A 17797-nucleotide genomic window follows, 5' to 3' on the forward strand; every position below is an offset into this window, starting at 1 on the left:
ATATAATACATGTTATTATATTATATAAATATATTATGTACATTGTGAAATATAAATTCACTGCATTCTGACTTTTCTGCCCACCATATAATAGTTTGTTTTAATAAACATAATAAAAATTGTTACTTTTACTGTTTCCATAGGTAAAATAAGTTTAGAAAATTATATTGAATCTTAGGAGATATTGGAGAAAGGATCAAGAGAGGGGCTGGTAGGTAGATTCCGTTACCATCAATTATCCAGTTCTTCGGCTATGTATATAGTTCATAAGTATCAGTTGCACTATTATCTTTCATGATAGGTTTTTTGCTTTATAATTTATGTCTTTTACACAGGTATCAAATTCTAGTAACACAGTTTATTTTTAAATATATAATATAGTCAAAATAACTTACAAATTTCAATTATGCTCAACTACTCTAAATTCTAAAACTATCTTTTTGAAAACATCAGAAGAAATTTTTTTTGTATTTGATTCTTAGTTTTTGAATATATGATTTCTATGTATAACCTACCTAGTCCAGCCATAAATAACATTATTCCTTGATAACTTGGAAGAAATTGAGTGGTTGTGTAAAATTTACATAAGTAGAAAATAGGAAAGATATGCCATTAATTTATTTGATTAAAAGAAATGCCTATTTCTTTTGTTTGTAGTAAAATTTGAAGAGAATTTAAAATTAAAAATACTGCACTCAGGAAGCAAATTATGTGTCACTTATGGTTATACTTTCTAATTATCTTTAATCTAATTATTAGATTAAAGCAAATCCATATAAATTTTGGTTTTCATGTAGGTTCAGTACCATCTCAAATGAGAAACCAAAAGCAGGAGTATCCAATTTAGTTGTTAAGCAGCTGGGGATATAGCTCAGTGGCAGAAGCGCCTACCTGGCAAGTGCAAACTTCATGAGTTTCAATTCCTGGTACCAATTTAGGAGTTATGTTAACAGCTTTCATACTTTACCAAAAAAGTATAGGTTTTTACTACAATATATAACTTACTTCAACTGTTAAAATATAATAGATTGATGCATAAATACAGCACAGAATTCATGCTCAAGCAAAAATAAAATTTAATTGACAAAAGTATAACTAGGTGTAATAATGCCAGAAGTCAATTTTCAGATAGGTGGGAATTTCATATTTATCATGCCAAAAGTGATATGAAATTGTTAATGTACATTTTAAAATAAAATATATTTTAACAAATTATAGTAAGTAGTATACCAAATTATATTGTATTATTTTAGAAATAATATTGCAAAGCTAAATGATCCTTAAATATTGACTTGTAGTGGCATTTACAGTTTTCTTCTTTCTTCTCATTTCAGAAGATCAACTGACATGTTTCCATATTCATCTGTCTCTTACCTTAGACAAATATCTTAAAATGGACTTTATCAACTTAATCAGTAAGTCAAGAGAGGGTTTATGAATTTAGGTATTACTTCCTCCAGCAATTAAACAATCACAGAGACCATCAAGTCTCTTTGCTGACTGATTCTGTTTTAACTTGTTTGGGGAAACAACATCAGGTCAACTACGCCTAAAGACAATGCTTATAAGTAGATAGACAAACTCAGGTTTGTATTCATGCATCAGGGTTAATATAACAAGAAATGAAGACATTCTATCCCACAGTTCTGGAGAAGCTTGCAGAGTTGACTATCCTTGGTTTTTTACATGTGCACAGCACTAAAGAAATCACTGTGTGTGAGGTTCTTACTGGGCCAGGTATGGGTTATGGAGCACATGGTTGAAAGTAAGAAAAATAATAATTCTCAAAAGGAAAATCAAATGCAATAACCAAAATAAGACAACATATTTTGGTTACATATGTAAGACATAAAATTTCCATATAGTTCTTAGCATCTAATAAATATACACTCTTCCCCATATATATGTTTTTAAATGGCTCTGTTTCAATATAATGCATTTTTTTTTCTTTAAATTTTCTATCAACCCTTTCTCCATTTTTTCACATCCATGCCCCACCTCCTGTTTAGATAACTATGTTCACATGGGTAGCCATATGGATAAACTGGGTCAGACCTCTGTCTTCAGAAAGTTTTAAATACATTGAAAGGCACAATCACTACACAACTACTGTAAAAATAGAGCAGTCTCTCTAAAAAGACATTCAAGGATCCTCTCCTAGCCCTGGGCCAGACTGAGAATACAGGCCAGAGGGTATTAGTGAAGATCTTGAGAAGAATCCTAAAGAATCTGACATCTAAGTTAAACCTAGCATGAGGAGTATGAATTGTTTGGAGCCTGTGGGAACAAAATGTTCCAGGCACAGGAAATATCAGTTCCGACATTAGGAATTAAAAGTTAAAAAAAAAAGAATTTAAAGATCAAAGGATCACTCCAGCAACTGGATGTTCTATATCTTGGAATCATGAATTAAAATATTAAGGATGGGAATGAGGATAGAAAATTGAGAGGAATGGTTATAAAAATACATTTATATCTTGTGTAACATGACTTTTTGTTATATCTCTTCAAAATGTAACCCTCATTCTAACTCATACTGTTCTCTTTTTTTCTTCCCTTTCAGGATCATAAACATCAGGAACTCTGAAACATTAGAAACAATTCAAAATTCTTCAATTTTCTTACACTGAAATAATTGAACTACCTCACAATATTGTAATCAACTACTGGGTTAATGTATACTACAATGTGCTTGAGGCAGTGCTTAATACACAGAAGTTTGCCCTACATTTTTAAAATTTCTTTACTTTATATTAAGTAGATTCATTTTGCAGGGAGGATTCGCCCCCATATCTAACAGCCATCTCAATGTCACAGGCCTCTAATAATACTTCTCGTATCTTCTAAGTACCGTAGCTCATTTTTGGCTTTTATTGTATGTAATAACTACTGCCTTGAGCTGAATTTATTTCCAAGTACATCTCTATACTTACATATTTTGTGACCTCCTGTAGATGGTTTTCATTTCTGTTTTCTACGGAACTAGCCTATTTCTACTTTAAGATAAATTAACATTAATTTTTTATTTGAATGAAACTTGGACATGGATATACTATGAATACAAAATTTAAAGTCATCATTAATACACATACACAAAATACTGAAAGTCAGTGTAAAAAAAGTTTAGTTTAACTTCTAGTTATAAAATGTCTGAGAGTCACAGGACACATGAATAAAAGGCTACATAAGCAAATCATTTCAACTCGAGGTTATTTGGGTTTAATGTTGTAAATAATAGAGGCCCCAGCCCAAAAAAATTACGGATTGGATGACCTGAGTATTATTCTTATATTCTGATAGATTGGGCTGAAATTTACATTTGTGTGTCTTCAATCAAATGATTAACTCCTCAAATTCGGAATGTAAACAAGATTGTAAAAAGGAATATTACCAATTAAAAAATCAAATGCACCTTTGGAATGTATTTCTAATCACAAACGTAAGCACGAAGCTAAGTTGTACTTAGGGTCTTACTTTGCTGTTTCAGTTACCTGCTATCTAATCAGGGGATTTTAGGTGGAAGAGACATGCAAAACTGAAAACTCGCCATTAATGTTTTTCTAAACATCATAAATAACATTTTGATAATTACAAATGACCTGTTCTGTAAATATTTAATGAATGTGTATTACTCAAGTACTGATTAAAACCCCTTAGATGAATAATTTATTTTCATCCTCAAAGCACCAGGTCTACTACAGTATTTACACATTCCAGGTGAGGAGACTAGGCCACAGGGAGGTTAATCAACTTGCGGGAGCTCATTCCACCGCTAAAAAACAGCCAACATTCCAGCAGGACAGACCGGCTCCCAAATGCAAACTCCAAAATTCCACAAGATGCTGTTTTAGATATTTAAGAATATAACTAACACACAATATGCGGGATAATCTGAAAGAAAACAAACATCCAAATGAGATTTAAATCAACCTGAATATGTCACTACCATGAGGATATCTGTGTCATTTGTCAGAACTTCTACCCCTCGAATGTCAAATCTGCCATTTGATTTGATCTGATAAACTGTGTATTATTTTGATATCCACTTCTGTGCTTACAAATTATTTTTTCATATCTTTAAAATGTTAAAATATCTTTTTAATGTGATCTGCCACCGTAAGTGTTACAATTTTAAGGCTGTGGTGCTAATGACCACTAGAATGTGTTGAATGCACTAAAGACGATGTAAAATGAAAGAATTTTTTTTATGGCCCTCAACAGTATAGATGGATGGGGGCTGGGGATTTAGCTCAGTGGCAAAGTGCCTGCCTGGAAAGCACAAGGTCGTGAGTTCAGTTCCTGGTACCGGAAGAAAAACAAAACAAAAAAAACAGTATAGATGGATGTGTGAATTAAAAGATATGTTTTTCTGTGTCGCTGGAAACAACACAGGTAGTCAAATGTGCATACTGTTGTAAGCATCTTTCAACCCAAACTCCTAGAATATCATCTCTAAGAAAAATTACTCCTACTCCCAATTCTCAAGACCAAGTACTGTTATATTTATCCAAAATGATATATTACAAAATTAATGTTTTCATGTAGTTGCATTTCTAACATTTCTGTCTTCATTCTGCTTGGAGGCTTTTATATCTATTCAAAGTTCTGGCACTAGAACACTTTTCTGTGCACATTTCACACAAGATAGACATTAAAATTAATGGCTCCAAAAATCAAGACAGAGTTGAAAACTGTTTCCAATCTATAGCCCACAAAGTTCTAGGTGCCCTTCCTCATTATTAGTTGAAGCACATGAAGGTGAACAGAAAGCATTTTTTGTTTCTCTATGACTCATAAGCTATTTAAGAATGAATATAGCAGTGCTCAGGGACTGGGAATATAGCTCAGCAGTACAGCACTTGCCTGGCAAGCAAAAGGTTCCAAGTTTGATTCCCGGTAACAAAAAAAAGAAAAAGTGCTGAGAGCATGAAGTCTAATTAATAAAGAAGGAAAAGATAGCATAAAGAGATAAAAGCAAATAAAATTATTCAAAAAACGTGATTGACATTTTGAAAAATCTTATGCTTTTAAGTACATTTCCAAGGCTACCAAACAAAAACATGAATTTGTGAGTTCTGACTCCTTAACTACCCAGACATGAGACATCTGGTTATTTCTCATCCCTAACAGTGATAGACTGAGGAGAATTTACTGCACTATAGCAATGGTTCCGAACCTATGATGTGTATGTCGCAGTGGGTTGTTTGTATCATTGTGTAACTGTATTAAGCTCTAAAAGATTCATCATTGTATCATCGTATAATTGTATCAAGCTCTAAAAGGTTCATCATCACCGCATTATAGTATTTTGATGAGATTATATCAATATAGTCAGAAAAGTCACTATTATGGGTGAGTGAAAACCCTGTTTAGATCAGGTTGGCAATTACAACTTCAGCGAAGAGATTAATTATAAGAAAAGGCTTGAGAGGGTTCTATCTAATATCCTGAGATGCTGATGCTTAGAGATATTGTTTCCCGGGGAAATTGAAATTGTCACTTGAAAAATCATTGTTCGATTTCATTTTTTAGAAGATAATATTTACAGTGTTCCATTAAGACAATTATTCTTCCAGTGTTTCTTTTGCAGGGTTTAAAATTTTAATTGTTCATTCAAAAGTCATTTAAAGCAAACTATTGGGTACATTTCTTTGTAGGATATTTTAGTGCCCTCTAGTGTGTAGAAATTAACCATAACATTTCTTTTTCTTTAATTACATAATTGTTTGTAAAATGCAAGAGCTAAAAAATAGCAATTTAGACCTGATGCAAAGTAGGTAAAAGAAATACAGCTTGGAAAGAAATTACAGCCAGATGTTAGTTCAACTTAAATACAAAACCTGATGAAATGTAAATTTTGGCTACATTTTAAAAGTCAGATTAAATAGCTCCTCCTCCACTTTGACTGCCAAACAATTCTCCTCATTTGCATAAATGTAAACTAGTCTCCTCATTTGCATAAATGCATCTCCGTATTTCACAGGCTCAGCAAGCTAGACTATATATATTGACCTTTGTAATACTAGGTTCATGGTTTCTTTAGGACACATATGTGAAGCAATATTCGTATTGCTAAAATGTGTGCCTTATCTGAGTTTCTAGCCACCAACACATTGAAATATTTGATCTGTGATAGAGCAAGAATCTAAAACCTCCTGGCATTCTCTCAGAGAGATTGTTTTTAAAACAAGGATGAAGTATTAAGGAGATAACACTGTAAAAATTTAAGTTTAAGAAGTATCAACCAAACTATTTGAGACAAAAACATTTAAACTGGGTTCTGAAAAATTATTTTAATATAGGCTTTTTGAACTTATCCTGAAATCTAATAATTGCTCTGTCAGTAGCATTGAGAACAATTCTTTCTTCTCTCTCAATGGCTAATATTAATCAATAGACCTTTTACAATGGAAAGACAGAATACAGCATATCTAGCAGTGTTGCTTTCAATTTCTGAGGTCAATCTATGACTTGTAAATTACACTGCTTTCACTAGATGCTGTAGATCTGATGATGTGTGAATGTCCCTCAAAATTCACTTCATCACTTTCTTTACTATATATTTATGGAAAAGTGACTCCAAATTGAAATTAAAGTGACTCCAAATTGCTTTGTGATTTTCAATATCAGAAAAGGTCCATTAAAAGTCAGGAACCATTTTTGAGTGTTCAAGGGACATAGTATTTTATGGTGACAGTATTTTATCTGATAATACTGTCTTTTTAATATAATCAAATTGCATTAACAATGATATCTATTAAAATCATGGAGAATTACTTTGTCTTTGTATTTTGGCAAGTCCCCCACATGTTTCCTCTGTGTAGCTATGGGATGAGGTTATAAAGCTCAGGGGATTGGTATTAGAGGAAAACTAATATTTCTTCCCAGTTTAGAATCTAAATGAGAATTGAAGTAATGTTTCAATATTTTTAGATACAATATTTAACAGGGGCTGGGGATTTAGCTCAGTGGCAAAAGCTCCTGCCTGGCAAGCGCAAGGTTGTGAGTTTGGTTCCCGGTACCGGAGAAAAACCAAAAAAAAAAAAAAAATATTTAACAAACATACTACCAGTGTATTTTATACTGACACTGAATAAATATTGCATTCTATGTATTTTCATGTATTTTATCATTGTTATGGTTTGTGTCCGCAGGTTCCCCCAAATCTCATGCAGTCATGGGGTGGGCTTCTAGGATTATGGGTGTGAGAGCTGCCCTTCCCAGGGATGGATAGTCTGCATATGTAAGGGAGAGGAAGAGGCTGTTTAGCTCCACTCCTCTCTTTTGCTCTTTTTGCTTTGCTGTTCTGCCACCATGAATGCTTGCCCTCTGCCATGTACCACTCTGCCTTGGGACCAGCCAAGTATGGACCGAAACCTCCACAAACTGTAAACTAAATAAACCCTTCCTTCCTTAATTTTGAATGTCAGGTATTTTATATCAGCAATGAGAGGAAAGTAACCAAGACAATGAAGCATTGACCAGAAAGGTGAGTTTTACTTATTTGTACAAAAAAAATGGTTTGTAGGACTGGCACTTGACTTAAGCATCATAGTTTTATTTTTGTCACTCAAGATCTTGAACAAATGAAGAATTATAACTATACTCCCTGTTAAATTTAAACCATTAATGGTACCATCAGTCAATATTCACTTCCATAAATCCCATGACAGAATTCTCACATACTCTTACATTCATGTATACATACCATACCCCCATTCTCTGATACATGCATGTATAAGAAACCACCTCTTTTAACACTCAAAACATAATAAGAGAGATGGGTTCATGATGGGTGAGTGTCTACCACACACCAGATATACTGCAATGTTTTCACTATTTTAATACCTATTATTTCTTCATGAGTCATATGAGATTAATATTTTATTATAAAGAAAAAAGATTGAAGAAATTTTTAGCAGGAATATCTCTTATATTAAACTTTTTCTCCCTGTCAGATACTGTTCTAAAATATTTCCATATGTAGTTACATTTTATTCCTAGTGACAACACAAAGTTTATGGTGTCTCTAATTTTATGAAGTTGTTAGAAATGAAATAGCTAAAGTTGACAGAAATTAAGTATCTTGACAGTGTTTACATAGCTTTCAAGTAGAACTGAGACTTTGTAAAGGATCTAATTCTGTTTTCCTACCAGCGTTAATGGAGTGAGTCAAAGTTAGTAAGAACTACTAGTGTGTATCAGCATCCCTTTCCTCTATCCCTTAGAAAATCACAGTATTTCTTTTATTCATTTACCTAGAGGTATAATGAGAACAGGTACCAAATGGAGAGCCTGGGTTTGTGGCAGCCAGACTTTAGTAGATGGGAATCCTTAATGTAGAGATGAAGGTCAGGGATAGAGCTTCTAGACTTGGTAATGGTTCAGCTACCCAAATGTGGCATAAAATTCCAGTGCTAACCACTGTTATTAGAAACTGTACATTCGTAAGAAAATGCAGAGTGAGTGTCTTAAGGAGACGAGGACTAAAAGTGAATAATGAAAGCAACAAATAGCATGATCTAAGAACCTTCTTTCTCAGATAAATGATGAGATTTTATTCGTCACTATCCAGACTATTTCCAAGCTCCTATTCTACTTCCCACCATGCTAGAATATTTTTACTTTCTGGAGAGAGGCAGGCTTTCTCTGGTCTCTGATTATGATATACCTTTGCATGGTATCTCTTTCCCCATAGGCTCATCCTCCACTTTGCCTTGCTTTTTCACTGTTTGATTTATAATCACTATCCACAAGAAGACTTTTGTAGCCGTCAGTGCACCGTAGGCCCAAACATTCAATGTTCTAGAGTACGTGAGCTTCCTTCCTGTAACTCTGATTACCTGGTAGTATAATTTCGTTTCTCCGTGTCTGGGTCCTGGCCACTCTGAAAGAGCAATGAAGCAGGTAACACAGCTGTCCGTGTCCTCAGCGATTCACAGCATGGTCACTGCTAAATAGATGAGTGAACGGTGATGTGCCCCTCCTACGTGAAATTAATTATAATTTCAATATGAGCTTAATTTAAGAGCTTCTGGTGAGGACACAAAATATGCACTAGAGAGCCTTGTTCTTTAAACATTAAGAATATACTTACATAAATAAAATAAACAGCTAGGAAATACTATGGAATGAAAGTTAATATATAACATTTCTAATCACACTGTATACAAGTGCTGGATTGTTTCTGTCATTCTTTTTTGTAATTTTCACAAAAGAAAAACAGAGAAGAGTCTCATGTATCTTTACGAGTTCCATTAATATTTTTAAACCAGAGTGAATTCTTTTTATTCTTTAGTGATAAAGAAGTATTACAGGTAACCTTATTCGGACATATAACATAATATCTATATGCAAAGCATTTAGAAAAAATGGAAGTTTGAAATCACAAGTGTAAAAAGTGTATGCTAAGAAAATCTTCATGAGGGACTAAATGACTGAAGTGATTTACATCTACTCTTTAAAAAGGTTTTTTACATTATGTGGAATGGATATGTATAAATGTACATGATATCCACAGTAGATAGGCAAACTGCAATTAAGGCATACTGGGCAATTTAATTGAATGCTTTCATAACAACTACATATTTAAGCAGTGAATAAGCAAAAAGCTTGAAGAATATATTTTCTTGACTTTGAAGCCTTCATTTTAGCATTGGTATCTGTCAAAAAAGAAAAAGAATTTGTGCTTTATTAGTCCACTATAGGAGAATGGCCCAATCTAATTTATACTTCATGAAAGCTATTTTGCAAAATTTATTCAGCACCTATTTTATTTACAAATCATCAGCCATGAAACGAAGTTGTACTATTTTGCATTTTAAAATTATTACATATATTTTATTCTGTTTACATATCCAAAATATTCAAGGACAATCAACCAGGCTTTCAGATGGGGACAGCTAATATTTTTGAGACTCAGAGCCAAAAACTATTCTGATTCTAGACGCCAGTGAGTGACACCTGTGTCCAGTCTTGATGATAACTGCCAACGTTCAAAGGGCTAAGTAGATGCAAACAGCAACAAAACTTCCACATGCTGTTAAAGACTGTCAAAAATGATGTATGTTATTCTGTCTCCTACATAACTTTTCTCTTGTGGCTTTTGTTCTCAAGTTTGCGTCCAGGCCACATACCCGGAGATAGCAAGAAAAAGGGGGAAGATCAATGCACAAAAATTAATGTCTCATAATCAAACAAATGATTTTCCCTTTTGGAAGAGCTGTCTTCCCTTGAACTATCACTTCAAACTGTGTAACATCCCATCACTTGGTGCAACTAAAGTCCAAATCAAGATGTTTAGTTTTTGCTTTTTGTATCCTTGTATTTGCATTTGATGTGTTGTATCCTTGCTGCCTCTCCAGAAGAATCAGGTAATGCAGAAAGGAATTGAGTATGAAGTTCTAATTGACCAAGCTTATCACTAAATCAGGCTCTTCTTCCTCTTCTCCTTCTCCTCCTCCTCCTCCGCCTTCTTCTCCTTCTTGTCCTTCTTCTCTTCTTCATCTTCATCTTCCCGTTCTCCTTCTCCTTGTCCTTCTGCTATCTCTCTTCTCCTTTCCTCCTCAGCCCACACACAATCCCTTGAGGTGCTGAGATTTGAGTTAATCATTAACTTTATACTCTAAATATTTCTGATTATATTCTTTCTGACTAATGCTCACTTCCCTGTCAAGGCACTGCCATACCCTTACACTCCTGCAGGAAACATTCTGGTATGTTTAATAGCTGTACCTCTTTGTTCATAAAAATTTCTCTAAAATATGGTTTTTTATTCCCAAAATAATTTCTGGATATAAAATCATGGTATATATCCCATTCTTCTTTTTAATCATATATAAACCATAATATTTTAGATAAACTGCGGCTGGGGATTTAGCTCAACGGCACAGCACCTGCCTGGCAAGTGCAAGGTCGTGAGTTCAATGCCTGGTACCAGAAGAAAAACAAACAAATAAAAAATATTTTAGATAAACTTTGCATGAAATACATAGTTTTGTTTGGTTTTTTTGACCAGCTCTTGGAAGTAGTTCAGGTTGGTCTTGAACTCACTATCTAGCTTAGTCTAGCCTCAAGCTCCAGGTGATCCTCCTGTCTCAGCTTCCTGAGTGCTGGGATCACAGGTGTTTGCCACCATATTCAGCTAAAATAAATAGTTAATGGTATGTCTTAATTGCAGTTTACCTATCTACTGTGGATATTGTGTACATTTATAGTTAATAGTTGACGGACTCAATACACATTGTTAAAGTTCCATTGTATATTCAAAATATGTTTATTAAATCAGTATTATGTGTCACAGTTCTAATTATTATGGATACAGCAGTGAACAAAAATTTTTTTTAAAAAAATCCCCTCTGCATCTTATATTCCAGTAGGGCAAATAAAGAGAAAAAAAGGTAACTTAATAAATTGTATAGTATGTTAGATATTTAAAAAATTGAAAAAATGAATTAAGACTAGAATTAGAAAAAGAAAGTATTTGGGGCCAGGAAAAGGATAAGTAGATAAACCAGTAAGACGTAATTTTAGGTAAGGGTGCAAATCCGGAGGTGAACTTTGAGAAGATAACATGTGAGTAATAACCTGAAATGTGGACACATTTTGCTTGGGTAGCAGGGGAAGGGAATTCCAGGCAGAGGAACCACCAAGATCCAGGAGTTCAGGATGGAGCTCATGACCTGTCTAGTCAAAGAACAACTGGGCATGTTTTAAGGCTCTACAGCAAAGAGAAGGAAAAGGGGAACCAATAGGTGGAGGCACACAAAAGAAAATAAAGGAACAAATTATGTATGGCCTAGTAGGCCACCACGAGCACTGTCACTGTCTCCCTTAGTGATGTAGAAAGTTGCTGGAAGGTTTGAGCTTAGGTAAAAGATAACTGGTGTAAAATTGTAACAGGAAAATTCTGCCACAGGCAAATCAATATAGGTAACAGTTCAAATGGGAGTACACTGTAGCTGGATACAAAGTCAACACCCAGAAATAGATACCATTCCTATACACAAACAACAAACAGACTGAGAGAGAAATTAAGGAAACCATACCTTTCACAATAACATCCAAGAAATTGAAATACCTAGGAATCCATCTAACAAAAGAAGTCAAAGATCTCTTCAATGAAAACTACAGTACTCTAAAAAAAGAGATCAAAGAAGATTTCAATAAATGGAAAAACATTCCTTGCTCATGGATAGGAAGAACCAACATTGTGAAAATGGCCATACTCCCAAAACTGCTGTATAGATTCAATGCAATGCCCATTCAACTACCATTAGCATACCTCACAGATCTCGAGAAAACATGCCTTAAATTCATCTGGAACCAGAAGAGACCCAGGATAGCAAAAGCAATCCTAGGCAACAAGGACAAGTCAGGTGGAATCACAATTCCTGACCTGAAATTATACTATAAAGCTACTGTAATAAAGTCGGCCTGGTACTGGCTGAAAAACAGACTTGAGGATCAATGGAACAGACTGGAAGAAACAGCCACAACCAAAAACACACTCAGCCACCTAATCTTTGATAAAGGGGCCAAACTCACTGAAGAACAATAGCCTCTTTAATAAATGGTGCTGGAAAAATTGGCTTGCTACCTGCCAAAGACTGAAAATAGACTCAAGCCTATCACCATGCACCAAACTCAAGTCGAAATGGTTCACAGATCTCAATATTAAACCAGAAACACTAAATCTATTGGAAGAGAAAGTAAGTAAAAACCTTGAAGACATAGGGGTAGGCAGAGAGTTCATGAACAAAAACCAAATTGTATGTGAAACACTTGAAAGAATCAACAACTGGGATCTCATCCTACTGAAAAGTTTCTGCACATCTAAAGAAATCACCAGCAGAGTGGAAAGAAAACCCACAAACTTGGAAAAAATTCTAGCTGACTGTCCCTCACACAAACGGCTTCTACCTAGAACATATAAAGAATTGAAAAATATCAGCCCCCCCGCCAAATTCAAAGGCCCAATCCAAAAATGGGCAGCTGAGATGAATACACACTTCTCAGACAAGGAGATACAAATGGCAAATAAATACATAAGAAAATGTTCAACATCATTAGTCATTCAAGAAATGCAAATTAAAACAACATTGAGATTCCACCTTACCCCAGTAAGAATGGCTAGCATTAAGAAATCAACCAATAACAAATGCTGGCGAGGCTGAGGAGAAACAGGAACCCTTCTCCACTACTGGTGGGAATGCAGACTGGTGAAACCACTGTGGAAATCAGTTTGGAGATTCCTCAGAAAACTAGGACTAGAGGTCCCATTCAACCCAGCTCTTCCCCTTCTGGGTATTTTCCCAGAAGATCTGAAAACATCATATCACAGCAATATGTGTGCACCTGTGTTCATAGCAGCACAATTTGTAATTGCTAAATTGTGGAAGCAACCCAAATGTCCATCCACCGAGGATTGGATAAGAAAATTGTGGTACTTTTATAGAATGGAATATTACTCAGGTATAAAGAAAGATAAACTCAAGGCTTTTATAGGTAAATGGTCACAACTAGAGACCATACTCATAAGTGAAATAAATCAGACATGCATGTGCAAACACCGCATTGTTTCACTAGTGTAAAACCTGAAAGAGTTAATTTAAACTAGGAGGTATGAAAGACATTGTGAAATGATAGGAAAATGCTCAAGGGTAAAAGGAAACTGGGATGTGGGAAAAGAAAAGGGAAAGGAGAAATTTTGTATGTATCTATATACAGGATAGCTAACATAGTTGTTCTACTGTCTTCTTTGCTGAAAGAGACTGTCAGTGAGTCCTTGATTGATCAATATTGTATGTCTCTATCTGTTTTCATGAGAAACCACTTTGAAGATATCAATATGTAATACAACAAGCATTGTTAATTTCCTACCACTTTGTTTGTAACTCTGTATTGTCTGTACTGTTCTTTTGCTATTTTGTAAAAGATTGCCTGTCTGTTAATATTTTCCTCCTTTTATTTTTTAAAAGAAAAAAAAAGAAAAAAAAAAAAAGAAATGGGGATACATTGGGAAAATGTTAAAATAATCCAAATAATATATGATGGCCCAAAATACACACACATACACACACAGCCACATCCTTAAGCAAAACCACTGCCTTTATTAATAGGCAGAGCCTTTATTTAAATTCAAAGGAAAAAATGTGTTCTTTCTAAGCAGGAAGCAGTGTTCATTATCCGTACCTTGACACTCTAACTTTAACTTTATGGGTCTCCTGGGGGAATTATAGGAGAATAATGAAGGAAAAATAAATATGCATGGTTCAAAAATCTTTCAAACCAAACCCTCCATACAAGACTAGTTGAAGAAAATCTCAAGGAATTTGAAACTGGGAAGGGACTTCTCACCCCTCTAGCACACTGACCATACAGGAAAAAGGAAATTGCAGAAGACAGAGAATATTGTGGGAATATGTGTGGTGGTGATGATCTATAAATTACCTATGGTATTTATTATTTGCCTACTCTTTCAATTTCTGGAAAGTTTTGTTCTCCAGGGAGCATAACTACATAGTTACTAGCAACTTACAGGTACAGATGTGCGCTTTCATTTATTCCCCTTTCAAGCTCCACTTAGGGTGAGACTCTGGCCCATCACTACCCTTGTATGCGGAGAACTCTGTGTGATATCTTATTTGCATGCCAAAAGGGAACCATTTTGCCCTAGTCCTCAGTAATAGCCACTGTTCTAAAGGCACAAGCTAGGCTGCTTTTAGAAAATGTCACTAATTCTTGGACATAGGATAGTGTGCCTAATAGTTATAAAACCTTAATGATACTAACATCAACAACAATAACAATAATAATCCCTAAAAGTCCCCCTCTCCTCAGAAGTGCTATTTTTGTGTTTCAAATATCATATCCCTAATAAGGAATGGAGAATAATATAAACATTTTGATGAGTTCACACCTAGCAGAGTTTGTTAAAATAAATATTTAAGTGACTTGTTAATTTTATCCAGCAGCCTTCATGTGCAGATCTGCACAAATGGTTGCAAGATACACAAGCAAGCTCACAAAATGTCAAAACTACTCACCAAAACTTTTTATTTTTAACCTACAGTCTCCTATAAAACATTTCTCTTAAAAACAACTCCATTGCATCACTAATAATATAGTCTGAATGTCAGTGTGACTCAAAACTCCACACACTAAAATTCTGCCACCTGAAGTGGTGGTTTAGGAGGTGGGGTCTTTGGGAAATGATTGGTCAGGAGGCGCAAGGAAAATCTTTAGCACAGTTAGTTGTGTAAGGACATAGCAAAAGGATGGTGTCCATGGAGGAAGTGGGTCCTCACCATACAATGAATTTGCTGCTACACTGAGCTTGGACTTCCCAATCTAGTGACATATAACAAATGATATATTGATGTTGTTTCTACGCTACTTAGTTTATGTAATTTTGCTACAGCAGCCTAAATAGCTCTATAAAACAAATATATGATATAGCCTTTGCTCTATGCCTAGAATACAGAAATAATCAGTCGTAGGAAAAACATTTGTAAAATTTCAAATGAAATCCAGTTTTTTTTATTTTAAATGTTATCTACATCCTATCCTGAGATAAGTGAGGATTTTAACCTGTTTTCAGGGCCCTCATGAGCTTTAAGCATCTGGGCTTCAGTCAGTCTTACCTCCTGTTGTCCTTGCACGCCTGCTCACGGTCTACCATGTGACCTACGCAGCCCACAACTCCCTACTTTTGTATTCCGACTGTAGCTCTGGCTATGAACTATCCTTTCTTCTGTCTGCAAATGATCTACTTACATTTTAAGTCTGAATTTAGAGAGTACATATTTAACGGGGGAAAGTTGCCTGATTTCAAGAAGGAAAGTTACTGAAGGAACCTCTATAAAACTTTTTGCACTGTAATATGTGTTTGTAAGTCTGTCCTTTTCAAGAGGGTATGAATGACTCAGTACTGGGGCTCTTATCTTTTTCATCTTTGTAAAAGACAGTGCTTACTTGAAGGGTATCTATTCAAATGAATGAATGAAATCCATGAATTAGCTGCTTTTGAACACTGTCACATGGCTAAACTCCACAATTTCCATGAAGACAATGCCTATATATATTTTGGGGGGAGGGTATCCTGTTTACCACCATAGAGTTTGTACTCTATGACATAGCACCAATTTCTTAATATGTGTACAAATTGCCTATAACATTTTTCTTTTGTAAAATTTTAGACGGTCTTAATTTTGACACACATTTCATTTTACTCGTTTCAAAGGTATCCATAAATTCTGTAATGTCTTTCATTTGTATACAGTCAATAGCTATTTGCTATGCAAGCTTTATAGTTGCTTCAGAGCAAAATCCTGGCCTGCACATTTAAAAGCGCTTAGTAAAAGGCCATGCAATGCGAGATAAAAATAATGCATAAGAAAAGTAGTAAAAATTATCAATTTATAGGAAAGATTGTATTTTATACCTTAAATAGCTTGAGATTTTCAAGTCACCTAAGGAAAAAAAAAGAATTTATTTCTGAGACACTAGTTATTAGAGCACAGTAAAATTTCCAAAAGTAGGGAATGTAACTGTTATAGTAAACAACTGGTATCAGATTCTTGATTAAAATCTCTCCTCGCAGTTTGAGATTTCCTCACTAAATCTGTAAGGAACAAAATGTACATTATTCTTTACATCGTGAATGTGAATATAGTAAAGAAAAAATGGCCATGAACAATTTACCCTTTGTGATCAAGAAAGAAAAGTTATTTTTGCCAACACTGAAACTCTATCTTTGGTTAAATTTTTAAATTCATTTTTATAAGTTGCAGACTTGTCTTTCTAGTTAAAAAACTAGCCTTATTTCTGATACTTTGTGACCAAAAGAAAACCCTGCTGTGACATAATGCCCTGCAATATTACTTGTAGCTTCACTCATATCAGAACACTGTATACTTTATTATCCAATGAAAAGATATACATGAATGAAATCTCTCAAATAGCTGATTCTGTATATTAACTCTAGGTTTGGACATTGTCAAATAATTAAACAAATTGTAAGATCTCTGACAATATTTCTGAAAATAATGCCTCAACTATAAGTGGCCTTTCCTTTTAAATTTTTGCTTTTGGAAAAAAGGTTAAATTAACACCTTTTGATTATTTCTCTTTGCCCCCTTGTGAGAAAAAGGTAATATGCTTTTACTTCATGGAGTACTTTTTATAGACCAATGTGATAAAGACTAACATTGTATCACTCTGGCAAATGAGTGTAGAGAAGGCCTACTCAGTTATTTAAAGACAGCGAAAAGTCCTGGAAATCCCATAAAATGGAAAAGATATGCATAGAATTATTCATCACTTAGTGTTTCAACAAAACTATATGGTCCCGAATAGTGAAAGGTTCTGGAAAGGAAAAAAATAATCTGTTCAAATAGCTGCCTGCTTCTATCAGTAGGCAAAGCCAGGATGATAATGACCTCCAGGATCTAATATACTTTGTCTTACTCTGCTGGAATGCTCAGAAAGTCTAAAGACTTTCCTAATGGTTCCCAGGAGCAGCAATATAACTCAAAAATTTAAGATGTTTCTGTGCGCTTTTTAGAAAAGCATGACTACTAAAGTGGAACTTGGTTTAAGTAAACAAATGGTGGACCAGACACATCTTATTTCCTGTTTGTTTTCTTTTTTCTTTTATTCCACTCAATTTCACATTTCCCCATGATTTAATTAGATTTTTATGCACTTTTTTGGAAAGAGTTTACATTCGGAGAGCTTAAATTAAACCTCAGAAATAACTGAGAAAAATCACTTACTGGAAATATGCAGACTGGAG

At 34.5% G+C, this 17797-nt stretch overlaps 1 long non-coding RNA gene across 2 annotated transcripts in view; it reads right to left on the reverse strand.

Moving 5' to 3' along the window:
• LOC102003615 overlaps nt 1-17797 on the reverse strand; it is a 46981-nt gene that overhangs the window by 1028 nt on the left and 28156 nt on the right. For both annotated transcript variants that reach the window (XR_001235464.1, XR_001235465.1), the window contains one exon: nt 8844-8986. This is a non-coding gene — a long non-coding RNA (uncharacterized LOC102003615). The remainder of the gene's footprint in view (nt 1-8843; nt 8987-17797) is intronic.

This window comes from Chinchilla lanigera, unplaced genomic scaffold, assembly GCF_000276665.1.
Source record: "Chinchilla lanigera isolate Chin_1 unplaced genomic scaffold, ChiLan1.0 scaffold00004, whole genome shotgun sequence".
NCBI classification, from domain to species: domain Eukaryota; kingdom Metazoa; phylum Chordata; class Mammalia; order Rodentia; family Chinchillidae; genus Chinchilla; species Chinchilla lanigera.